This window comes from Saccopteryx leptura, chromosome 2 (genome assembly GCF_036850995.1).
Source record: "Saccopteryx leptura isolate mSacLep1 chromosome 2, mSacLep1_pri_phased_curated, whole genome shotgun sequence".
Lineage (NCBI taxonomy): Eukaryota > Metazoa > Chordata > Mammalia > Chiroptera > Emballonuridae > Saccopteryx > Saccopteryx leptura.
The window spans coordinates 278,800,494-278,827,303 of record NC_089504.1 but is presented as its reverse complement, the minus strand read 5'-3'; the positions used below and the strand labels follow the sequence as shown (position 1 = coordinate 278,827,303).

General features: G+C 48.2%; 1 protein-coding gene across 20 annotated transcripts in view; it reads left to right on the top strand.

The window, feature by feature from the left end:
- The window catches only part of NFASC (neurofascin), a 196,572-nt gene that overhangs the window by 34,388 nt on the left and 135,374 nt on the right, over window positions 1-26,810 (top strand). Inside the window, exon 1 of one of the 20 annotated variants that reach the window (XM_066361962.1) lies at window positions 6,939-7,110. The exons of the other annotated variants lie outside the window; for them this stretch is intronic. The gene's annotated coding sequence lies outside the window, so the exon portion shown is untranslated. Of the gene's footprint in view, window positions 1-6,938; window positions 7,111-26,810 lie in introns of those variants that run through there. 20 annotated transcript variants of the gene reach the window in all.

The window sequence follows — 26,810 nt, the reverse complement described above, 5'->3', positions numbered from 1 at the left end:
GCTCCCTGTGCCCACTTCTTGGCAGCCACTTTTGGAAAGTTTCTAGTTCTTTTTAGTCCCTGGTGAAGACATGATGTGGGTAGACACAGCAGAGGAATTTAGTGGTGACAATGGAGCGATTTCTAATTGTTTTTAATGGTATTATCAGATCTTACCCACACATGTGCTGTCCTCCAGAGTAACAATGTCTGGGGGCTGTGGTGGAGCCAATGCTCGGAACCTTGTTTCAGCCTCCCTAGGAATAGCCTTCAGAGATCTTTCCTTGATGATCATTCTTTGATTCTGACGCTAAATCACCTGTCATCTTTCCTGTTCTTGGCTCTATCTTTCAATTTACGAAAAAAAAAAAAAAAGAGTTTACCTTCATCGAATAAAAATGTGCCACCATGGGGCCCATCAAAAGAATATGCTACAGGCTTTGAAACAGTTCCAAAAGGAAGCTTCAGAAATGTTCTGAGCACAGCACTGCATTGTGGGAATATGTATAATATATAGCCTCCTGAGGGGACTTCTTTGAAGAGACAGCACTCATTTCAATGTATAAATTTTGGTGTGTTCATTTAAAAGCTCTGTCAGAAGGCTCTATATGTGTACAATAAAATAAAATGTAAATGGTTATTGAATTATGTACACCTCCAGGAATTCAAAGAAAGATATGCATTTAAGGAGTTGTAGGGAGATGAAGCCCAAAATCCAATCTAGAAATATGTTGGGATAGTTAACACAAAATAGTATTGCCCATCTGCTAGGGAAGACAGGGGCCAGAGAGGAGCCCAGAGGCTTAGAACAATATCTTCTTGAGGGTTAGTGGGGCAGCTCAGTTATCTCAGCCATCAGGCTGGCTGGGAAAGGGATCATGTACAGACTTTGCATTTTAATTATTTTCCATTTCGGGAAGCAGTGTGAGGAGAAGGGAGGATGGAAAAGTACAGGTGAACTGGTACTTTGGTGAGTTGAGTTTTAAAATGTTTAAATAGTGTGGCTCATGCTTTACCTATCCTTTAAAAGTTAAATATTTAGCCAGCTTTGGAAGTCTAGCAAAGAAGCTTTGGGCAAAGCCGCTAGACCAAGGTACTGATTCTCTTTGACCTACTGGGTGGTGGTATTTTTCCTCCTCATTTAAAAAGCTGAGGTCAGCAGTGAAGGGTCAGAGAGCACTGTAGTCTGGTTCTTACGAGACTTCGGAAACAGGTTGAAGGCTGGTGACACCGTCCCCATTTTATAACCAGGCTTGAGAAGTGGATGACAAGGTCAGCAGAATTTCAGAGCCAAGAATAGATTCCCTCCGCAACTTCCATCACCAGAGTAACTCACTTCAAGGTTTGAAGAATGTCTTCCTCTGGGGAAATACCGCTTCTGAAAAGGGTTTTGTGTCTTTGTCTCCTTTACCCCAGCAGTCCTTTATTTGGGTTCAGATATTGATGGGTTTGATAGCAAAGCAGGGAAGGATGCTGCAGTGATTTAAAAATTTTTATATTGCAGTGAATATGTGCATATATCATACAATATGCCATTTTAACAATTTCAAGTATACAGTTCTATGGCATTTAGAAGACTTACAGCGTTGTACAACCATCACTACTCTATTTCCAAACCTCTTTCTTCACCCCAAATCAAAACTCTGTAACCATTAAGCAATAACTGCCCATTCCCTATTCCCCCTGATCCCTGGTGAAATCTCTTCTATGTACTTTCTGCCTGTGAAGTCTATTCTAGATTGTTCATACTAAGTGGAATCATGCAACATTTGTCCCTTTGTTTCTGGATTTTTTCAGTTAGCATAATGTTTTCAAGGTTCATAATGTAGCATGTATCAGAACTTCATTCCTTTTTTTTAAATTAATTTTAATGGGGTGACATTGATCAATCAGGGTACATAGGTTTGGAGAAAACACCTCCAGGTTATTTTGACATTTGATTATGTTGCATGCCCATCACCCAAAGTCGTATTTCATTCCTTTTTTATGGCTGAATAACATTCTGTTGTATAAGTAGACTACATGTTTTTATCCATTCATCTGAGGATGGACACCTGAGTTGTTTCCATCTTTTAACTATGTGAAAAATGCTTTGCTGAACACTGTGTAAGTATCTGAATCCCTATATTTAGTTATTTTGGGTAGGAATTGCTGGGCCATATGGTAATTTAAGTATGACTTTTGAGGACCTGCAAATTGTTTCCTACAGTGGCTTTACGATTTTACATCCCCATCAGCAACGTAGGAGGGTTCTGATATCTTCTCATCCTCACCAGTGCTTGTTATTTTTCCATTTTACTGATTATAACTATCCTAGTAGGTATGAAGTGACATCTTATTATGGTTTGATTTGCATTTTTCTAATGACTGGTGATATTGAGCATCCTTTCATGTGCTGTTAAGTCGTTTTTGTGTCTTCTTTGGAGAAATGTCTATCAAATCCTTCGCCCATTTTTAAATTGGATTATTTGTCTTTTTGGTTGTTGAGTTTTAGGAGTTCTTTTTACATTCTTTGTACTGAACCCCTATCAGATGTGTGATTTGCAAATAATTTTTTCCATTCTGCAGGGTGTCTTTTCACTTTCTAACTGATGCCCTTTGATGCACAGAAGCTTTAAATTTTAGTTGAGTCCAATTTATCTATTTTTTCTTTTGCTACTTGTGCTTTTGGTGTCACATCTAAGAATCTATTACCAAACCCAAAGTCATGAAGATTTACCTCTAGTTTTTCTGAAGGGTTTTATGGTTTTGGCTCTTATATATAAGTTGTCGATTGATCCATTTTGAATTCATTTCTAAATGTGGTGTGAGGTAAGGGGCCAACTTGATTCTTCTGCAGGTGTAAATCCAGTTATCCCAGCATCATTTTTTGAAGAAATTGCTTTCCCCCTTGAGTAGACTCACACACTTGACCAAAAAAAAAAAAGAAAGAAAGAAACAATTGGCCAGTTTGACCGGTGGTGGTGCAGTGGCTAGAACATCAGCCTGGGATGCTGAGATCCCAGGTTCAAAACCCCGATGTTGCCAGCTTGAGTGCAGGCTCATCCAGCTTGAGCATGAGCTCATCTGGCTTAAGTCAGGGTCACTGACTTGGGCCCAAAGGTCACTGGCTTGAAGCCCAAAGATCACTGGCTTGAAGCCCAAGGCCACTGGCTTGAGCAAGAGATCACTGGCTTGGCTGGAGTCTCCAGGTCAAGGCACATATGAGAAGCAATCTGTGAACAACTAAAGTGAAGCAACTACGTGTTGATGCTTCTCATCTCTCTCTCTCTTTCTCTCTCTATCTCTCTCTCACTAAAAAATAAAAAATCAGATGGCCATAGATGTGTGAGTTAATTTGTATAGTTTATCGTAGGCTTTGAAGTTGGGAAATATGAGTCTCTGATTTGTTCTTTTTCAAGACTGTTTGGCTATTCAGAGCCCCACACAGATGTAGGCCACGCTGCTCTGAGGGCCCCAAATTCTCCTCACAAGCTCGCTTCTGAGTGACTTACTTCTTGAGGTTGTTCCCACCCTCTGTGACCCTGGGTCTCAATGCTAGGTGGACCTCAGAGGTGCTCTTAGCCAGCCTCCCACTCAGTGCTGGGATTTGTACAGCTCCTCCGACAGGGCTCACCCAGCTTCTGCTTAAACAGTTCAGAAGGAATCGTTCACAACAGCAAATTTCCTGTTGAATAGAATTTGTTTTCCATTCTGAGAACTGAGGATTATGCACCCAGAAGTGAGACTGGGCCCTTAGCCACAGCAGCTGATCTTAAAAAATACAATTTTAAGGCCTCAGACTTGCCCAGCCCCATCCTGAGCCCTCAATTTCTGTGGATAGTCCCTGGCCACACTTTGGCTAAGTCCACAGTCCCCCAGATCACTTAATTGCTGATCTGTTCTAGTGTGGAAGAGTGGGTGGGTGGGCATGGCATACCAACTTTTAGGAGGGAGCTGTGGATGGGTAGGTGTGGGGAGCGCCACTTGGCTGCCTGCTAGGACAGCATAGTGCTCCCCCGGGCACGCCAGCTGTTGCTACAGCCGTTCTGTGCTGGTGTGGGCTGTCCTCTGCAAATGTGACCCACTTTCAGGCTGCCCACAGCCCTGGCAGTTCTCTGCCCCCACTGCATTCCTCCCAGAGCTGCCCACCTCTCCCCACTCCCTGATAGCCATTGGGATAGTCTCCCTGGGTTGAGACAGGGACTGTTATCTGCAGGTGGCTGTGAGGGGTGAGCCAGCATGGCTGCCTCCATGAGGACAGCCGAGGGAACCATCCGAAGCAACGGATGGTGGGAGCAGAGAGGTGAAGGACAGCCACCCTTGGGCACCCCTCAATATGGGTACTTGCCTGATTTTCTCAGAATTTTACTTCCTTGTATTCTTCTTCAATGTGGGATAAATCTGGTCTCTTCATGAACCCCTATGTACCCTGTTGATACGGAAAAGGGGCTGCCTCTGCCCTCCACCTGTGATGCACCCCTCCTTTTTGGCTGGGAGCCTTTGGGCCCACACTTTCTACTCTGATTGTGCCTTTCTTTTTTTTTTTTTTTTTTTTTTTTTTTTTTTTTTTTTTTTTCTTTTTGCATTTTTCTGAAGCTGGAAACAGGGAGAGACAGTTAGACAGACTCCCGCATGCGCCCGACCGGGATCCACCCGGCATGCCCACCATGGGGCGATGCTCTGCCCATCCTGGGCGTCGCCATGTTGCGACCAGAGCCACTCTAGCGCCTGAGGCAGAGGCTACAGAGCCATCCCCAGCGCCCAGGCCATCTTTGCTCCAATGGAGCCTTGGCTGCAGGAGAGGAAGAGAGAGACAGAGAGGAAGGCGCGGTGGAGGGGTGGAGAAGCAAATGGGCGCTTCTCCTATGTGCCCTGGCCGGGAATCGAATCTGGGTCTGATTGTGCCTTTCTTAATGCTGCTTCTCACACTCTCATAAACTCCACCAGCCCCGTGCTCAGTATAAGCAAGAGAAATGGTTGAACAGCGGCCCCCGAGGGAAGGCTAGGCAAGGACAAGGTGAGGGGCTAGAGGGGGCCAGGCCAGGCAGCTAGGTTATGGACTTGAAGCTCAGTATGAGGCAACAGTGGGATGTGATGTTCAAAACGAGGAGCAAGGTGAGCTGCCCCAGGGCCAGGCCTCCTGGGCTCAGTGCTGGGACTTCTGCTCAGCCCTGGGCACCGCACATTACAGACACTTCTTATTAACAAAAGTTATTTATGTTTCTAGCAGAAAACTGAGAAAATATAAATAAGCTTGAGGGAAAAATGCAAATTATCCATAATTTCACTACCCAGAGTTATGTCCTACTTTTTTTCACTTAATAATTTTTCATATTATTAAAATATTTTATATATTATTTCATCAATTTAATGACTATGTAATATTCAATTGCTGATAAGAGCAGTAAGAGTCAAAGATCTTTTTTCTTAGCATTTACCGTGTGTCAGGCACATTCATTGACTCTTTGTATCTTGAGATTGACATTCTTATTCAAATTACACAAATAAAGAAAGTGAGGCATAGAGAGGCGGAGTAACTTGCCCAACGTAACACAGCAAATTTCTAAACCAATTTATCTGGCTCTAGAACCCTACTTTCACATTCTCCTGTCAAACCATGGACATTTCTACTGGTGATGGCTGTTTAGGTTGTTTCTAAATATTTACCATTATAAACAATATTCTGGCCTGAGCAGGTGGTGGCACAGTGCATAGAGCGTCGGACTGGGATGTGGAGGACACAGGTTTGAAACCCCGAGGTGGCCGGCTTGAGCACGGGCTCACCAGCTTGAGCCCAAGGTTGTAAAGGGTTACTTGGTCTACTGTAGCCCCCCAGTCAAGGCACGTATAGGAAAGCAATCACTGAACAACTTAGGTGCCACAACAAAGAATTGATGCTTCTCATCTCTCTCCCTTCCTGTCTGTCTGTCCCTATCTGTCCCTCTCTCTGTCTTGTCAAAAAAAAAAAAATCCAGCGAACATTTGTGGAACTTCAGTATTCTAATTAGTCTTGATTATTTACTCAATATCTACTCCCAGGAATGGAATTTATGGAACAAAAGGCATAAACATTTTTAACACTTTTCAGTGTATTCCCAACTTCCCTTCAGAAGGATGCTGTCAGAGTACATTCTCACCAGTAGGATGGGAGGACTGGGCCTGTCACTTTATGAGGAGCCTGCCCAGCTGAAGTCTGACCATTGTATGGGGAAACAGGATGGTTCAGGAATGGAAATAGTTTCATAAGGTGCAGCTACAGGAACTGGAGTTATTTGTCCTGGAGAAGACTTGGAGTGTTGGAGGTGGATGAGGGCCACATTCGTGGCTGTAATCAAACATGTGAAGGCTGTCTAGTGGAAGAGTCCCAAGGCCTTTGAGCAGAGGTGGACCAGTGGGCTGAAGTGCAAGTTGTGGACAGCTGTTGTCCTGCTCGGGACCAGCACACGGCCTTGGACGGGCAGGGTGGGTGTTGGGCGAATGCTGCACAGCGCGCTGCCCTCCCTGGCTTGGGTTTGTATAGGGTGTACATATGAGGGAGGGCTGGTACCACCCAGGCCACACTGCTACCCCCCAAAACATTACGTCTCTGGATCTTAACTGGGGGATCTGCTCACCATTCCACCCCCGCCCTGGGGAGCCTGGCTCGGCCTGGTACCTCTCTCCATCTATCCCCTTGGAGCCTGAGCAGCACAGCCTGGCTTGTGTCATGGGCCATACAGCTCCTCCATTATGCATGAGGGGGACCCAGCGGTGAGCGAGTGAGCAAGCTGGAGTGGTGGGGGCGGGTGAGTGGTTATTAATAAACAAGTGTATTGTGTGGAGTTCCATTCACGGCACTCTCAGAGGACGTGGTGGGCTAGAGATAATAAAGCCCTGTTTATGCCACAGAGGGCTGGGGAGGTGGCAGGTGGGCGTGGCAAGGAGCTAGGAAACCAGGAACTATTTTGATTCCACTCTTGGCAGGGCTGCTGTGTTTGCTCTGAGGCCAGCATCCAAGGGGAAAGTCTAGTGGGGTTTGCCTCAGGCCTGTATCTGCCTCCTGGATGGCCTGGGGTCTAAGAAATGCCTAGCTTCCCATCCATACTTGTCCCCATGGAGGGAGACTGAGAAGACACTCGATGAACTGGACCACGACTCCATCAGGAGGGAGGTAGGATCGTCAACTCTATCCTATTTCTTGGCCTTCTGTCCCCGCCCATCCCCTCTTCCTGGTGAGCCCTTTTGCTTTGCCTTTCAAAGACTCCCAAGTGGTGTGTGTTAGATTGTGTATATTTTCAGATGATGCTGGGATTGTGTTTGTATACAAGGCCTGTAAGAAGCTACCTAGCCAGGGAGTGGACCAGTTTGGGGCTAGGATCTGGAGTGTGAAGCAAGCAGGCTAGAAGGGAGAAAAACAATTATCGTGAATGAGCTGAAATTTGAGAGAAGAGAGGCAGGGGACAGGGCTCCCAGCCTGGGTATGGGAGGGTGGGCAGGGGAGCTGTGATCAGAGGGAGAATCCAGGCTGGGTACCTCATTGCTAAGGCTGCCTTCACTCTGTGACTTGTCCATGTAAACACTGAGCCCCGCCTTTCTCTTCTTCAGTCCTTTTCTGTGGGCTCCAGCATCCCAAACCAGCCCCCCCCCCCCTCTCTCCAGCCCAGTCCCTCCCTCTCAGTCTGTGTTGCTCTGGATCTCGGGCTAGGAAGGTAGAGCTACTGGTGGGAAAGAAATAAGAATAGGTCACTTTTCTCTCAGCTGGCTTCTAGAGATGTTGAGCAGGTCCTGGTTCAGGTGAGTCTTGGCTTCCTGTCACTTAGTGCTGAACCAAAACAAGGAGAAAGCCAGGGCCCAGGTAAGCCTGGGTCACCTGGCTCCATCAGGAGCTGATGCTGTTCCCTTTGACCTTTGCAAGTGGTTCAGGCCCAGAGCTACCCTGAATTAGGAAACCCTTTCATCTCAACACAGCTCTGTCTACGTGCACTGATTTGGCTGTGAGCTGGGAGGGAAAAGGAGGCCAGTGTTTGGGATGGTCTGTCCTGCCCTCCTTATGGGTGCAGGACTTCCTGTCACAGGAGTTTGGACCCAGTGACTTTAAATTTTTGTTCGGATTGAAGATTCAGTTACCCTACTTAACCCAGGAAGGCTTGAAGCCTCATTAGAGCCAGAATGGGCTGATTCTAGGTTATTGGAGGAATGCTGCATCCCTGGCTCAAAACAGAAGAGGGCAACCTCCCCATTGCTGGACCAGAACACGCCCCAACACACACATACCCCAGGACAGAGGGTCAGGGACTCGGGCTGTGTGGGCTGCCTCTACACCCCTGTGCCCAGAGCAAACAGTGCAGCCTCCTTGGGCACAAGCATCCTGGCACTGCCCACCCTGCCCTGGCCTCAGCTGTGGGGTGAGGAGGAGGCTCTGCAGACCATGTAGCTCCTCCTGGGGCCCTCTGTTCCTACGGACTCTGTGGCACTCATTCCCTTTCCCCTCCCAGCCTAAAGAGGCAGTGACTATTCTCAGAAGCATCTGCATGCTCCTAAGAGCACTGTGTCTGCCATGTGTGCGCTGGCCTAGATGCTCTTCTACTTAGAGAGGGTGTGAGAGCTGGTGAAACAGCTGGAGGTGGGAGTAGAGGTGTGTGTCTGGTCAACCCAGCTATCTCAGCATGGTCAGGCACCTGGCCCAGAGGAGTGACCCAGCATTCTTCACCGAGCTTTTCCAGGGATCCTACTGGCTATGTTTCGTGGTTGTCAGTTGCTGTGGGAGGTTCCTGGAAGGTCCAGAAACAGTGACAAGGGCTCTGCCCTCTATGAGGCTGTACACTCATGGTGTACCAGGAGGCAGGCGGCTTTCCCCAGTGATGGGAACTCCATCAACAACTGTTGTTCTGCGATAGGCACTGTTCCGAGCACTTGATATTGGTCCTCTCATGTAAACCTCCCAACAACCTATGCTGTACTCCTTCTAGAATGCATAAAACTGAGACCGGGGACGCTACACTGCCTGCTGCCAGTGACTGAGCCCAAGGGCCTAATCTCTTAGAGCCCTTGTGTCATGCTGCCTCCCAGTAGTAGGAAACAGCGTGCATTGTTCTGGTGGTCACAAGGTGTGAGGTAGACACAGAGGACATCCTGGTAGTGAGAGGGTCCATCTTGTTTCGGGATCTTTCAGAAGCACCTAGCTCTTCCTGCAGGCCGGACTCTGCATGGATGGCCATCGAGAGATTGTCTCTCAGTGGCCTCCCCACGGAAGATGCTGGGCCCTGCGTCAGTCACACGGAGAAACCCCCAGCAGCTCTGAGCACACTGCGTGCTGAGATTTGGGGTGTAGAAAAAGACCAAGGAGGCTGGAGAATTCCCCAGGATGGAGAGGAAGCCGAGAGGGAAACCACCCTGGGCGTTCTGGAGCAGCCCGTGGATCAGTGGAGTTTCGTTTCCTCCCTCCTGCCAGATGTACTTCCTGTCAGAAGTCCTCAGCCTCAAGGAAGAATGTGCTGGGCCAGTGCGTGTGGGTGGGTGGGTGTGCGTGGATGTACACGCATTGACTCTCCTCCGTTGAGTTAATGCTGTGACGAAGGGGTGCAGCCAGCACCCTGGAGGCAGTAGTGGGGTGTCAGACATGTGGGCGTGGAGCTGGGTTGCTTGGGTTCCAGTCCCAGTTCCACCCCTAGGTGGGTGACTCCTGGTTTCCCTGTCTGTTGAGTGGGATATTAATAGCTCCTGCCTCTTGGACTTTGTGAAGATAAATAAACTGATCCATGAAATCATTTAGCATGGGAGGAAGAGAGGAAAGTCCCTTTATGCAGGGCCCAGAGACCTCTCCAGTCTCTCTGCCACCTCCCTGCTTCCCCAGGACTGTCTCACGCTGGGGCACAGGCCTACATGCGCCCAGTACCAGTAGTTGTGTCTCCTGCTGCTTGTCAGGGTGCAGGTTAAACACCCCAGCAGTCCCCTGCCTGCCTCCTACTGCCAGGCCATTAGCCATAGGAGCCAGTGCCAGGGAGATGCTCAAGGTCAGGTCTTTGCTGCCTGGCTACCTTCAGTCCCAGTTATTTCTGGTGTCTGGAGGTGAGAGCTTTCTTCCAGTTTATGCCCCATCTCTGATGTCATGGGTCTCTCCCTGCTCAGCTGGTGTCCAGCTGTTTGAGGTCTGGGGATCGAGTTACAGCTCTTCCTCTCCTTTCTGTCCTGTGCCAGGCTCCCCAGGGCCTTGGCTCCTCATCCTGGTGGCACCTGCCCAGAGCCTTCCACTCTCTGCCAATGCCTTTCTCCGCTTCCCACCTCTGCCTGGTCTCTGGTCTGCACACCATCCAGTTCATCTATCTCAGGAATTCAGAGACACTTTGCGTCTGCTGACATTTAGAAATACTTAAAGGCCACATTTTCATTTCCATGTGAGCACAGAACATTATCTTTCTGTTAGTGGAAACTAAAGGAGGGCCCAGGGATGCAGTAAGCCCGCATCTACACAGGCAGTCCCGGGTTACGAACGAGTAAGGGTCTGCAGGTTTGTTCTTAAGTTGAATTTGTGTGTAAGTAGGAACAGGTACATTTACCTATTAAATGCAACTTAGATGTTTGTCTTAACATCGTATTTATTTTTACCTCTCTGTGCATATAAAGACTTAAACATTTTCAAACCTACAGAAGCTATCTCGTTTGTAACTGGGCACTGCCTGTAGTCAGTCACTTTTGAAAAGGAGAGGTAACTTCCCACTTTGCTCTAGATTGGGCAGGGTCAGAATGAGGGAGTTGGGTGGAGGAGGGTGGCATATGCTTTCTAGCTGTCCCGTCACTGCCCTGTGCTTTGGCTATATGTCTTCATTCAGTCTCTTTGATAACCTCAGGTGGCAGATACCACAATCCCTGGTCTATCTGTAGAAGGAGACACAAGGTTAGTGACTTGCCTAGGGTCACACAGTGATGAAATGGGGAAGTCAGAATTTAAGTGTGGGTCTTTTTGTTTCCCCTGGAACCGTGTGGCCTCTAGAAGAAGGTAGGTTGGAGAGAGGATGTTAATACAGACATCCCTTGAATGTTGATTACCCTGGAGCTGGGTTTCTGACTCTGAGCAAACCCAAGCATCCTGCTCATGACCCTTCCTCCTAAGTCTTATCCCCTGGCTGTGCACATCTCTGAAGGGAAGAGGAGAGATCCCAGCCTTCTCTACTCTCTGTCAGCCTCCAGGTTAGAACAGGACTGTGGTGACTGCTGACACCATCAGCTTCCCAGAAGTCACATGTGTCTGAGACTAGACTCTATTTTGTTGGAAGAAGAGGAAAGAAAAGCAGAATAAGGAATCTGGAAGTGCCTGCATAATACAGGATGGGAAAGTCAGTGGACTCCAGCTCCCAAAAACAGGCTGAGGGTACAGATTGCAACGTCTTTGCAGGTTGTCCAAGAGGCCCGAGGGCTGGAAACCTGCACAAGCCACAGAGATAACTGTTTCAGTTTCCAAGCTCCGGGCTCTTCTCAGAGCTCCCGCCTCCCCAGGGCCCTCAGTCCCCCTGCTGGGGGCTCTTTGTCAGGGAGGACCTAGTGACAGGGTAACAGGCCTAAGAGCCAGTGGTGGGTACCTGCCACCCTAGTCTCCCCTCCACAGATCTCCAACTAAGACAGGATGTTATTAACTAGCTCTGAGGGAGCATTGGGAATTCTGACTCTCATCGACCTGAGAATGGCAATGTGATGGGGTCTTGGTTTGCCTGACTCAGAAGTTCAGGCGGGGTTGGTGGGAGAGGCGGAGGCAGGGGAGCCTGAGGGCTCTTGGATTCAGTGCAGAATCACGGGCTGATCCAGTCATTTAGGATGTATTTTCTGATCCAGTCATTTAGGATGTATTTTCTGATCCAGTCATTTAGGATGTGTTGTCTTCCTTTCTGAGCCTTTAGGGTCTGCCTCCTAAATAACGACTAAAGGATGTGACTCTCTGATCCAAGCTCTTAGGGTTTTTGCCTTTGTGTTTTAACTGTGAAAATCTATATTGAGATAGAGAGAGAGAATGTTTCATCACCCTTACAAATTCCCTCATCCCGTTTGCAGTCTCCCCCCAGCCCCTGGCCAAGGCAACCACAAGCAGCGTTCTGTCACTGTAGGTTGGCTTTGCCTGTTCTAGCTAGCTGTGTGGGCAGTATGGTCTCAGGGGGTCATTTCAAGCGTTTGATGAGCCTCAGGGGAGAGGAAGAGTTATTTGAAACTCACACGTCCGGTCTTTGTATCCTCTTCATCCTGCCCTGAGCTCTTCAGCCTGCTCTCTGGTCTGTGGGCACAGTGTGCCAGGGTCTCCAGGAAAACGACCCTTTGTCTGCCGCAGCAGTCAGTCCAGGGAGAGGAGAGAGGGGGCATCTGCAGGAGGTTTGGCCTGTGGCTGAGGCACTCGAGATCGGAGGATCTCTTTCAGTTGGGAAATGGATGTGGGATTCTGGAAGGAAGCCCTGGATAATGTGGGAGTGAAGAGGCAGCTGGGGTGTCCTTTCTATTCCCTGAAAGGGGACCTGGTCCTTTGGGTCTGCCTAGGCCCAGCCGGTAGTGTGTGGATTCTTGACTTTGTGCAGGAAGAATTTCACAACATGAGTCCAGGTGATTTTGAGAGTAAGTTTGCTAAAGCTGGAGACAGTGAAACACAGAAGGGCCTAGGAGAGAAGAAGCAATAGGAGAGAGCCTAGGCAAGGCTTTCTTGGCTCTCCAGAAACGTGATGGGAAAGAAAGGAGCCCACACTGAGAATTCAGAGAAAAGGGAGACTTGGAAACAGGTTCCAGAGATTAGCTCAGGACGAGCTGCTGCTGCCCATTGCTCCCCTGGTTGCAAGTCTCTGAGGACCTTTATAGGTTAGGAGATGCAGGCCTGTGGGGGAAGGAGTGGGAAAGGGGGTAGGGAAAGGCATGGGTGTGCTCCTGAGAAGGAGATCGCTGTGCTTGGTCCTTTGTTTTGAGGGTTTTCAAAAGCTGGGAGTTTAGGGGAGGATCTCCATAGGATATTCATCAGCTTTTCCAGGTAGGCCCTTTCAGGATTGTGGTCTCTACTGATTGGTCAGCCACTAGGCAGGGTGTCATTAGTAATTATAGCTGGTCTTGGGTCACGCACCTGGTTTTGCTGCTTTTCTGGGCCTGGAGCTAAAATACAACTGAGGCCTAGAAGTTATCTCCAGGGCAGTGACCTTCTGTATCTGGCTGTAGGTTGCTCGGCCAGTTTGTTCTGCTGTCTGTCTCAGTTTCCCCGCTCTGCTTGCCATGGAATTTTCCTAGCTACTCACTGTCCTGCATCCCTTTCCTGCTGCAGGCTTTGTCCCCAGTGTCCACTGTCACTGACTGCATCAGGGAGGGTGTGAAAACTGCCCTCCTGGTGAACATTTACCCTGGAGTTCCGGGTCCTTTTAGTGAATTGGGGACGGGGGTATGGAGGTGACTGCAGACTTCCGAAGGGCAGCTTCAGGTAGGGTGCTGGAGAGAACAGGCCAGGTCCTCACGGGGTGGTGTGGTCAGGTCCAGCCTGTGTCCTGCCTAGCAAGGAGGTGCTGGAGGACAAGCAGCAGGGAGCCTTGTCCAGCAGGCTTGCTACTGTCCTGTCCTGCCCGCCGGACCGACCAACACCACGCTCTACTGCTTGTGCCCAGGTGTGCAGCTTCTCCTCTCCTTGGGCAAGTGGAAGGGCAGCAGCTAAGACGGATTCTTACATGCCAGTGATCCTAGGAACCATCTTGTTTGAGAAGGACAGAGTTAACCATTTGCTGCACTTTGCTTTTCTGGGATCCGGTTGACCCATTTATTTTTATAAGTAGGTATTTTTAAGGGTGGTGCTTTCAGCTCTTGAACAAAGGAATATAAACTAAAATCAAGATGTTGTCATTATGATGTTTCTTTTCTATTATTATTATTTCATTGTGGTAAAATATAAATAATATACAGTTTACCATTTTAACTATGTTTCAGTGTACAGTTCCTTGGCATTCAGTATTTTCACATTGTTGTACCATCGTCGCAACTGTCCATCTTCCAGAACTTTTCATCCTAAACTGAAACTCTATGCTCATTAGCCAATAACTCCTCCCTCCAGTCTACTTTCGGTCTCTATGAATTTGGAACCTCATCTAAGTAGAATCATACAATATTTGTGTCTGGTTTATTTCACTTAGCATCATGTCTTCCAGGTTCATTCATGATATAGCAAGTATCAGAATTCCATTCCTTTTTTTTTCTTTGGGGGGGGGTTGTGAGAGAGAGTGGGAGAGAAAGAGTGAGAATCATCAACTCATAATAGCTTCACTTTAGTTGTCCATTGATTGCTTCTCAATATGTGCCTTGACCAGGGGGCTCAGAGTGAACCAGTGACCCCTTGCTCAAGCCAGCGACCTTGGGCTTCAAGCTCGCAACCTTTGGTCTCAAGCCAGTGACTTTGGGATCATGTTGATGATCCTGCACTCAAACCAGTGATCCCCCACTCAAGCTGGTGAACCTGCTTTCAAGCTGAGGAGCCCGTACTCAAGCCAGCAACCTCGGAGTTTCAAAACAGGAACCTCAGCATTCCGGGTTGAAACTCTGTCCACTGTGCCACCACCAGTCAGGCAGAATTCCAATCCCTTTTAAAACGGAATAATATTACATTTACAGGTATACCATATTTTGTTTATCCATTCATCTAGCAATGGACACCTGGGTTGTTTCTACCTTTTGGCTATTGTGAACAGTGGTGCTGTTATGAACATTTATGTACAAAATATCTCTTCAAGTCATTATGGTATTTAAAGGCTCCCCAGCCTTTCCTAGCAATGCCTGCTGTTTAATCTACTGCCCAAGTGGTAGACAGTTTCTCCTCCAGCCTGCTACTCTGTATCCCCTGATTTAGTGCTGTGGCTAATGGTGTGCTTCAGACACTTCAGGCTGCCATGGGAATTAGGAGCTCAGGCTTCCCAGGCACTGGAGTCTTGAGTTCCTTTCTCTACAAGCTTTTTCTTTTTCTAAGTATGTTAGTTAGGTACAGTTGGCCACCAGCTGTTTTCTGGAGTTTGATTCCCTTAAGCTTTTTAATACAAGAATACAACAGCTTTGTTTCATAGAAGAGAAGAACCACAATTTTATTAAGCATCTACTCTGGGCTAGGTCAGGGGTTGGAAACCTATGGCTTGCAAGCCAGATGTGGCTCTTTTGATGGCTGCATCTGGCTCGCAGACAAATCTTTAATAAAAATATAATAATGTTAAAAATATAAAACATTCTTATGTATTACAATCCATTCATTTCCTACCGCTCATGTTCATGGTTGCGGATGGCTGGAGCCAATCACAGCTGTCCTCCAGGACAACACCAAATTTTTATTGGGTAATGTATAACGTACATGGGACATTGTATGACTGTCATGGAATTACATTTTAAAATATGTGGTGTTCATGGCTCTCTCAGCCAAAAAGGTTCCCGACCCCTGGGCTAGGTACTCTTCAAGGGCTGTCGTGTTTATAGGGCAGCCTTGTGAGGCAGGGACAGAGCCTGAGCTTTCAGGGTAAGGAAGCTGAGGAGAGAGAGGCTCAGAGCAGTTACTTGCCCAAGCCCACGGAAGCCAGTGTTATTTCTATACACTACCTAAATACTACCCGGTTTCTTCAAATGCAGATGAGCAAGAGAAATTTTCTGGACCTTTTCTTTTAAATGGAAGTCTAGGCCTGGAGTTCCCTCTGGGATTCTAAAAGAATACCCTTTGGGTTTTCTTGCCCTGGTGCTGATAAAATATGGAATTATTAATTGATTAATGTTTTGTTTTATTTTTCAATATACACAAAAGTAGAGTGAATAGTGACATGAGTTTCTATGTTCCTATCACTCGGCTTCAGTAATCATCATGCTTGGCCAGTCTGTTTCATTGATCCGTCGGGTTCTTCTTGGTGATCCGTGGGGTCCTCCCACGCGCTGTGGCAGCAGTTGGTGTTTTCTGGAAGAGGGGAGGGGAGTGGCAGATCTGGGCATCCTGGAGCTCAATCTCTTCCCAGCTGGGAGAGTGCTAATTGCCACCAGTCAGAATCCCCTCTAATGGTTTATTCTGCTGGGTACTGAGCACCATTCAGGAGGCAGGGGGAGGAAGGGCAACTCTTCTGAGAGGCCTGGCAAGACCTGGTGGGTGGCAGGCCTAGGATGGTATGCCGAGAGATTTCCCTTTCTAGAGCATTTTACTGATTGACTTTATTGGAATTCTTCTGAATGGGAGGAGAGAAGGTTACGTGAGGATAACGGTCCCCTTAGGGAAACAAGCCGAGGCAGTCTGGGGGAGAGCGGGGACGAGTAGGAAAGGAGTCTGTGGGCTCTTCAGTGAGATCTAACACACATTTTTATTTTTCATTTTTAAAAGTACTGACAGTATGTCAGGTACTGAGCTAAATGTGGGGATTCACTATGACACATTGATATGTGATTTCAGAAAATGTATGGTCCACCTGAAGAACAGCTGATAGCAGCCAACATTTGTGTGTGTAGGACCCTGTCGGAGTCCTTTAGGTATACGTTGTCTCTTTATTCCCTCCCAGAACAGTTAGGTACAGTGATCTTCGTTTCACAGACTGGGAGCTGGGGCTCACTGCACCCCACCTGCCTGTGCAGAGTGGGAAGTACAGGGAAGGAAAGGATGGAGGGTGGGTGTAGAGGTACAAGGGATGCTCTTCTAGCTGGCAGGTATTTGCTTCTGTAAATTCCACCAGATGTGCTTTCTCATAGGTTTGGGGGCAGCCATATGGTACATTTTTTTTCCTGTCATCTGTATAGAGGACTGTGGGGTTTATTTTTATTTCAAAGACAGGGTAGTTCTTTGGCAAGAGAGGAAGAGTGAAGACTGGAACTTGAGAAAGGATTATTTCCTCAGGCTGCAGAAAGGATGGAGAGAAGAGATTTGGGTTGGGTTTATTTGTTCATTCTGCTTTGACTTAAAGATCTGGCATCTTTCAAGGGAGAGGAGCTGCAGGAATGAGTTAGTTTTAAGTATGAGGAAGGGGCGTTTTCTGATCTAGTTTGACTTGTCCAGTGATCAGATGGTTTGGGGTTCTCGTGATAGGTGGGCCCAGGGCCCTTGTCACAGGAGCAGCTGGTGGTACTATCCCACTCCTATGGTGAAGTTGGCTTAGTGTGCCCGAGTTTTTTTGTTTTTTGGGGTTTTTTTGTATTTTTCTGAAGTTGGAAATGGGGAGGCAGTCAGACAGACTCCCGCATGCGCCCGACCGGGATCCACCCGGCATGCCCACCAGGGGGCGATGCTCTGCCCATCTGGGCATTGCTCTGTTGCAACCAGAGCCATTCTAGTACCTGAGGCAGAGGCCATGGAGCCATCCTCAGTGCCCGGGCCAACTTTGCTCCAATGGAGCCTCAGCTGCGGGAGGGGAAGAGAGAGACAGAGAGGAAGGAGAGGGGGAGGGGTGGAGAAGCAGATGGGCGCTTCTCCTGTGTGCCCTGGCCAGGAATTGAACCCAGGACTCCTGCACGCCAGGCTGATGCTCTACCACTGAGCCAACCGGCCAGGGCCATTGTGCCCGGTTTTTGAACAAGCCCTGCTTTGTGAGTTTGAGCGTATTTTCTAGGGTTGGAAAATAGACTCAGCTAATATCTCTGACAGGGGCAGGGATGATTTATTTTAAAAGAAAACCTGGGAACCTCTTTTCCACTGGCCATGTTTAAGCTCTGCTGGCTTCACCAAAAAAAAAAAAAAGGATGTGAAACATTGAAATGAGGGTTCTAGGCTGGGATCTCCTTTAAGGAACAGAGAGAAAAGTGTTTATTGTTGGTGTTTTAATTTTCAATTCATTTTCAAAAATAAGGACTTGGGTTTTCTCATTGAGACAGGGTGAGGTGTCATCTCAGACCTAGGAGGATGGAACATACCAAGTTCTCTCCAACTGCGATTTTGTTTTATTTTTTGGTTGTCCAACGCTGACATCTGAAGTTTAAATTTAAAGGCAAGATTTTGTGCAGGATCAGCTTCAAGTAGAGCCCAAGAGAAAGTCCTGGTTTTAAATCATTGCACTGTCTCCATTTGCACCTTGCTGACAGAGAGGATACAGATGAGCATGGATGAGGACACCTCTTCTGGGAACTGAGGGCTTCCCAAACAGGCAGCAGAAATGCTTCTCCTCAGAACAAGCAGCGCAGAGTGCAGCTGCCCTCCCTCCCTCTGGGGATTGTAACTCACAGAGGCCGGTTGCTATGGATACAGGCAACTGAGGGCCCCCCCCCCCAGTGGCTGCCTGGAGGCAAGAGGTTGTTTGTGTGGTGATGCTGGACCTGGTGTCAGTTGTTCCCCAGGATGGAGCCTGGATGTATGGAGTGGGGATCAGCCTTGCCTGAGCCTCCACCTGAACCTCCCAGCACCCCAGGTGGCCCATCCTGTGGGTGTGTGCACCTGGCACCTGTGCAGAGCTGCTGTGCTTTAAGTGGCTGGTGGGGACAGTTCTGGATAGGAGGCCTGTTCATCGGGGACAGACACACAGTTCTTTCCTCTCTTTTCATTTTGGAGCCTGCCAGAACTAATGCTAATAGCGTCCCAGCCCCAGGAGTGCATTTCTGGGTTGGAGGCATGAACCAATGAAGCCTTACTATGAGAGGGGCTCTGTGCTGGAGGCTGAAGAGAAGGTATTAGAAGGTAGGGGACCATTGTTCTGAAACCAGAAAGGTCAATATTTGTGCTGCCTGTCACTACCCAGCCAGTAAGTAGAGACAAGAATTGAATCGCTATGGGTGCTTTATTCAGATGGCCAGCCATCTGAGAAGACAACAGGTTATGTACTCTAAAATAACCATCTTAACATGTTATCTCAAACCTACCTTTTTATAAGGAGAAGTAAGGAGTGGGTAAGGGGTTTGGAATTCAGGAAACCAAAGGTTAATTGCTTGCAGGTCTTTTGGAGTCAGGGTAGCTCTGGTTAATGGCTGCAATTCCTGGAATGACAACTTTCTACATGTGTTAATCACTAAGCGTATTAACTATAACAAAAGCTAAAATTTTAAACTCAAGAATTCCCCTCTCAGTTCCTGCCAGCACTGAGCTCCCGGTCTTATGGACAACTAGCTGGACATGAAGGGCACAGGAAGCGGACAAAGACTGAGAAGGAAAAACCTGTTACTTCCTTGTTTCACACCCTCCAGCAGCCTTCCTTCACACTTCCTATAAAGTCAGACTCACCTGCATGGAGTACCAGGTACACTCTGTCCCTTACAGCAGCTCTTCCCCCAGGGCCCCTCTGCTTCTTCCAGAGAAGCAGGTCTAGGCTCTTCCTCGTTACAGCTGGCTCCAGCCCTGGGACCCTTCCTGCCGTTCCCTTGTCCTGCAGCTGCTTCCTCCCACCATCACCTCCCAACTCACTCTCACTTCTTCACCTTAAATTCTGGCTTTCCTGGCCATCTTGTGTCAAACCAGCCTTTCTGTTCTTCCCACACCCTCACTCACCCACTTCCCTGCTTTACTCTTCTTCAAGCACTTTTGACTGTCAGTGTGGGGTGGTCAGCAATGGGGGGACGGTCACGTGAGACACCAGCCCCGAGAACTTGGCTAGGACCACCCACATTCGTGCACACCAAGGGAAACTTCCCAGAAGTCCTTGGGAAAGGAGTGACAGTCTGCCAGTCAGTGAGATTTCACCACGTCGTATTAGCTCGACCACCCTAGAGACCCTTTAAATATCCCCCACGCAGGTCACCCTATGCGACTTCCCTGGCCTCTGCCCCGGGACCAGGGAACATCGTTGGGCGGGATGCACTCTGTACTCAATAAAGCTTTTGCTTATCCACACTTCGTGGCTACCGCCCCTTCCTTCTTCCTCGGCGGGGAAAAATACCTTACAGTCAGCACTTACATCGTTGACTTGTTTACTGTTCAGTGGCCTGCCTCCCCCACTGGGAGGTCAGCTCCTCCAGTGCTGGGACAGTGGCTTGCATACCACTGAGTCCTGTGTCTGCCACATGTGAGGTGCTCAATAAATATTGGATGAATGGGTGACAACTGTGTAGCTCAGGGGTCCCCAAACTTTTTACATGGGGGGCCAGTTCACTGTCCCTCAGACCGTTGGAGGGCCGGACTATAAAAAACACTATTGAACAAATCCCTATGCACACTGCACATATCTTATTTTAAAGTAAAAAAATAAAACGGGAACAAATACAATATTTAAAATAAAGAACAAGTAAATTTAAATCAACAAACTGACCAGTATTTCAATGGGAACTATGCTCCTCTCACTGACCACCAATGAAAGAGGTGCCCCTTCCGGAAGTGCGGCAGGGGCCGGATACATGGCCTCAGGGGGCCGCATGCGGCCCGCGGGGCCGTAGTTTGGGGACCCCTGGTGTAGCTCATGGTTCTCATTGAATTCTGTGAGAATGTTTACAATATGCTTTTAGATTACCAGTTGAATACATAAAACTTGTTTGCAATTCTAATTTGCAACTGAGAGACAATTTTTCTTAAAATTAGATTTTGGTTTAAGACGGTGTCTCTTTCACACTGGGTATACAGACTCTTGGAGTTTCTTAGAAACACTCATGGGAATTGGGGGTATATTTTTCCTTTGGAATATATCTGTATATCAGTCAAGTTTGGGAAACCCACATAAAGCTGTTGGATATCGTAGACATAAGGGCTCATGAGGTAGGGTGCATTGATGCTGGACTGGGGAGGGCTTTCTGGAAAGCAGATCTTGAGTAGCAGTTGGAAAGAAAAAGCAGATTTGTATACAGTAGAGAAAAACATTGGGTGACTTGCTTTGCGGACCTGGTTTGTGATACTAAGGGGTCCCATGGGCCAAGGTGGGCCATTGGGGAGTATGTCTGCCTGGTTGAAATGGAGACTGAACTTGACTAGAATGAGGTGAAGCAGTTAAGTCCAGGGTACTTCATGCCCCAAAAGCCTGACTGAGTGACAGCTGTGCAGGGCGGGGAATGCACTGGTGCAGTGACCCATAAACTCTGCTGCTAGCCTCTACCCCATTACTTATACCTCACTGAAGTCATGGTGGATGGTGGCCCCTCCAGGGAGCTCTGGGCCCCTGCTGTGGCCTGTGCAGCTGGGGCGTGGAGTGTGTGTGGGAGTCAGCTGGCAGGTGGAAGATGACCCAGCCTTCGCGAGGACGGTCCCAGCTCACCAGCTTGCAATCCTTTGTTTAATTGGGAATCAACTAGGCCAGAGGTCAGCATTTTCCTTAGAAGACTGTCAGAGCTGGCTTGTGGTTGAGGGGGAGCAGGGTCAAATTCCCGTGGAGTGGGCCAGGACAGGGGCCTATCTCCCACATCAGCTCTCCACTGTCTGCAGCCCGGCTGGGGCCAGCAGCCTGTGACTGGCAAGGCGGCTTCTGCAGCCTGGTCACAGAATGGTGGATCTGGGCAGCTGGGAGCCCTTTTTCAGCCCATGCAGCAACCCCCTTGTTGTAGGGGTGAGGTGCCTGAGGACCAGAGAATGACTGAAGGGCTGGGACCCTAAGCTGGGTGTCCCAGCGCCCACTTCGGTGTTGTTCTGCCGTGTCCTCTTTGGGACAGGACCCCAGAAGGGCAATGAGATATGGGCAACAATACCTCAGCACTCAGTCTCCTACATGCTTCTCACTCAGAAGTATTAAGTTCTGCTTTACGAGGTCAAAGAACCGTATCCTGCTCTGTGCTGGAGTGATGGTTATTCTCCTTGGACACGTGGCTATGACGCGGCTTTCTCACCCTGTCACGGGTGATGGAAGGCGTCGGGCTTCAGGCAGCACTGTGCTTGGGGCTCTCGGTCTGCTGGGTAATGTTTGTGTACAGTGTGGCCCCGAATGGAAAGGCAGCCAAGCCTGAGGAAGAAGAGGTCTGTGCCCAGCAAGGGTCTGCCCCTCTCTGGCAGGCAGCATCCCTCCCACCTCCCCAGTTCTTCCTGCATCAGTCCTCTCGGTGCTGGTTCCGAAGGTCATCCCCTGGTTTTCAGGTCCCTTCTTCCTGCCTCACCCCTGCATCCTGGAGGCTGGGAGAGAGTGGGGGTTAAGAAGGAAGCCAGAGAGCCTGGCTGGGGGCACGGAGAGCACACAAATAGTGACAGGTGAGTGGTGTGCTCTTAGTCTGGCTCTTGAGGAGGGAGCAGTGGCTAAGGGTTAAGAGCTTTGCTTTTGGAGAACAGGAGACACAGATTTGCACCAAGCTCTTCTCCTTGGCCTGGAATAGGTTACTTAGCCTTTTTGAGCCACAATCTCCTGATCTGAAAAGTGGAGGTAATAGCACCTTACACATTGTACTGTGATGAGGATTCACGGAGACGATACGCATCAACAGAGCACTTAGGCAAGTGCCCAGCACCGGCAGGGAGACACAGTCATGCAACTGAGCATCAGTGCCATCACCACATGCTGTCTGACTGTCTACTGCATGCCCACAGTATGCTGGAAGTTATGGTAAATATAGAGAATTTCACACATCAGCCATTGGGCATGTTGTCCTATTAGAGAAAGAATACACACAAGATAGAGGACAATGCTAAATATACATGTAAACCTAAAGTGCAGAGATTTAGACCATCAGGTGTTGGGGAGAGCCACAAGCGAAGATGACTTTAAAGGCCTTTAGAGGAGTTGAGGGTGTCATTAGGGAAAAGCTTGATGTATATATTCAAAATAATATTCCACTCTTAGTATTTCCCTTTGCCTCTCCCCTAAAGGGAACACTCTAGAACAGTGGTCCCCAACCTTTTTTGGGCCACGGACCAGTTTAATGTCAGAAAATATTTTCATAGACCGGCCTTTAGGATGGGATGGATAAATGTATCACGTGACCGAGACAAGCGTCAAGAGTGAGTCATAGACGGATGTAACAGAGGGAATCTGATCATTTTTTAAAAATAAAACATCATTCAGACTCAAATGTAAATAAAACAGAAATAATGTAAGTTATTTATTCTTACTCTGCAGACCGGTACCAAATGGCCCACGGACCGGTACTGGTCCGCGGCCCAGAGGTTGGGGACCACTGCTCTAGAATAACACAGGGTGGAACAAGGGGGGAGGTCTCCAGCCAAGAGGCCAGGCCTGAGTTCTGGGGACCAGCAGCCCATGGGGTGCCTTCTTCCCAAAGATCAGAAGGTCTGCGTGGCTAGATGGAGGAAGAATCTGCCACTCTCTTTGCTCTTACTGGACTCTGTGGGATGCTAGAAGTATTTTTCAACCCACCAAAGGAGAAAAGAATCAACCAGGACTGATGCCAAAATATTCAGTTAATTCAAAAGAGCCTTTTGTTGGATGAAGAAAGCGGCTGGGCGGGAGCCTCTTCTGATCTGACATCACGGCGTGGTGGATTGGGCCTTCCATTCTTGTCCACTCCCGGGTTCCAAGGTAGTGAGCCTATTCTAGAGTGCATAGTTTCTGGTTCCACCTTAGACAAGCCCTTGAGCCCCTCTGACCTCCACTGCTTCACCTGTGAAATGGAAATGACAGCTCCAGCCCTTTGAAGAACACGTGCCCCCTGGATGGTCGCTTGCTCCATCTCCTGCTCTCAAGTCCTGGGCCGCACGAGTGAGTGTGCCTCCTGCCGGGCAGGCACCCTGGGATGCCAGACACGGAATTCTGTCCTTCTCCAAAGCATGCCTGAGCTCCAGTTTGGAATTTAACTTGTGTAAGCCTGTGGCATGTTTTCAATATCCTCAGTGATGGGCAGTCTTCCTTTAAAGGAGAATTTGATTTTTGGGAGCACCCTAATCTGACAATAATAAGTATATGACCAAGCTGAATGGAGATACTTTAGTTCCAAACAAATTAAGCTGATTTCATTTGCCTTCTAAATGGACTCAGAAGTCAGTTCCAAATTGAATTTTAAAAATGTTTTGAGCAAGAACTGCATCCTTAGAACACAGGTGGTAGGCGCTTATAATTTTAAGGACAGCACTTGATGTTTACACATTGTGTTTTTAAAAAGTAATTATCCTTTGACCTGGTTGGTAAGAGCGTTGTCCAGAAGTGCAGAGGTTGCCAGTTCAATCCCCAGGCAGGGCACATATGGGAACAGATCGATGTTCTTATCTCTCTCTCTCTCCCTCCCTCCCTCCCTCCCTCCCTCTCTCTCCCTCCCTTCTTCTCTCATTAAAGTCAATAAATTAAAAAAATTAAAGTAATTATCCTATTCATTCCTGGTCATTTTCTAATGCATTTGTTTTATGTGTTTAGATGTTTGTGCTTTTTATTTTCTTGAAAGTGTGGTATACCCAGATATTATCAGTTATAAGAACATAAAACGTCCTATCTCCATGGTTCTCAAACCCATCGAACCCAGGTGGCTGGCTCTTGCACAGTGTCTGGCCCAGTGAGTCTTGGTGCGGCTTGGTGATGTGCATGTTAGTATACTCCCAGGTGATGCTGCCACTCCAGGGCCGCATTTGAGAGCCCCTGGCCTAGATGAACAGGGCTTTGGTGATCTGACTGGACCTTTTTTTTTTTTTTTTTTTTTTGTATTTTTCTGAAGCTGGAAACGGGGAGAGACAGTCAGACAGACTCCCTCATGCGCCTGACCGGGATCCACCCAGCACGCCCACCAGGTGGCGATGCTCTGCCCCTCCGGGGCGTCGCTCTGTTGCTACCAGAGCCACTCCAGCACCTAGGGCAGAGGCCAAGGAGCCATCCCCAGCGCCCGGGCCATCTTTGCTCCAGTGGAGCCTCACTGCGGGAGAGGAAGAGAGAGACAGAGAGGAAGGAGAGGGGGAGGGGTGGAGAAGCAGATGGGCGCTTCTCCTGTGTGCCCTGGCCGGGAATCGTACCTGGGACTTCTGCACGCCAGGCCGATGCTCTACCACTGAGCCAACCAGCCAGGGCCCTGACTGGAACTTCTTATTGTGCATATCAGTAAACTGAAGCCATGGAGAACTGACCCCTTTGCCAAGTGCTACATTGCTGGTTTAATGACCTGGGGCTGGAACCCGGCATTCAGTGTGCCCAGTCTGCTTGGAGATCAGTTAACTGCACTGTACTTTTTCAGGATTTTGCAGGACCTTCCTGATTTTAAATCATCTGTCCTCTTAACCCCTTTAGTACAATTGGGTCATGATTTTATTTCACCATGAGAATAGCTTATACTTGATTTGTGTTTAAGAAATTGTGCTAAAGTATATACAACCCAACATTTACCATTTTAACCATTTTTAAGGGCACAGTGTGTGGCATTCAGTACAATCACATTGTTGTGCAACAATCACTACCATCCATCTCCAGAACTTTTTCACCTTCCCAAACTGAAATTCTATGTCCATTAAACAATAAGTTCCCACTTCAACCTCCCCTGAGCCCCTGGCAACCTCTATTTAACTTTTTTTTTTTTAGTTTTAGTGAGAGGAGAGGAGGCAGAGTGAGACTCCCACTGACCCAGCAAGCTCACTAGGGGGCTATGCTCTGCCCATGTTAGGTCATTGCTCTGTTGCAACCGGAGCCATTTTTTAACACCTGAGGCAGAGGCCTTGGAGCCATCCTCAGCACCCGAGGCCAACTCATGTGAACCAATCAAGCCATGGCTGCAGGAAGGGAAGACATGGTGGAGGGGGGGGGGGGCGAGAGGCAGATGGTTGCTTCTTCTTGTGCCCTGACCAGGAATCAAACCCAGGATATCCACACACCAGGCCAACGCTCTACCACTGAGCCAACCGGCCAGGGCTGACCCCTGTTCTACTCTTGTCTCTATGAACTTACCTACTCTAGGTCCCTCATGTAAGTAGAATCATACAATATTTGTCCTTTCATGGCTGGTTTATTTCCCTTAGCATACGGTCTTCACGGTTCATCTGTGTTGTACCACGTGTCAGAGTTTACTTTCTTTTTAAAGCTAAATAATATTCCAGTGGATGAATTAACCACGTACTGTCTGTCCATTCATCCATTGATGGAGACTCAGGTGGCTCCCACCCTTGGCGACTGTGAATAGTGCTGCTGTGCACATGGCTGTGCAAATACCTGTTTAGTCCCCGCTTTCAATTCTTTTAAATAAATACCCAGAAGTGAGATTGTTGGATTATGTGGCAATTCTGTGTTTGATTTTTTGAGGAACCTGATTTGCTTTTGATTCTGAAAGTTTAAGGCTAATAATACGAATCTGCTATTAACACAAACACAGATGCTTCTTGACTTATGATGAAGTTATGACCCAATAAACTCAATGTGAGTTGAAAATGCATTTAATTCATCTCACCTACTGAACATCATAGCTTTGCCTGGCTGGTTTCTACTGAATGGACACTGCTTTCACACCATCATAAAGTAAAAAAATCTTAAGTCGATTGTAAGTCAAGTTGGGGACTGTCTATAGTGGATAAACAGAGCCCAAAGTCCCTGGCTTCTACCCATCTGGTGCTGAGGTTGGAATGAATCAGCTGCCCCAAGGCCTTGTGATAAAGTGACGCTGTTACACAGTCACTCCCAGAGGCTGCAGATGGTCTCCTGGGTTGTCTCTCTTCTACTCCTTGGCTCTGCTCTGACTTCACTGTCACTGCTGTCCATTCATACTTGTCTCCCTCTTTGTCTTTGGGCATTTATCTGTATTCCTGGGCACCAGATCTTTCCAGCCCCCAAATTGGCCCATTGCATCGCAGAATGAAGTCTAGAACCAATGGGTCCAACCCCATTTCATTGTACCTTTTAATTCTCTAGGTGGAACATTACTGTGATCAGAAAGACAGCATGCCTGGGGGTGGGGGGGGTGGGGGGGAATGAGACAAGATAGTAAGATGCTAGGAAAATCTCTTGATAAGTGGAACGGGGAAACTGAGACATAGAGCCGAACAAACTGGCAAAGCAATTTACAGCCAGATATAGAGGGTCACCTCCCTAGAGGTAACATCTAGGCCTCAGTTGCATTTCAGCTCCAGGCCCAGAAAAGCAGCAAAACCAAGTGATGCCAGGACCAGCTGCAATGACTAATGACCTC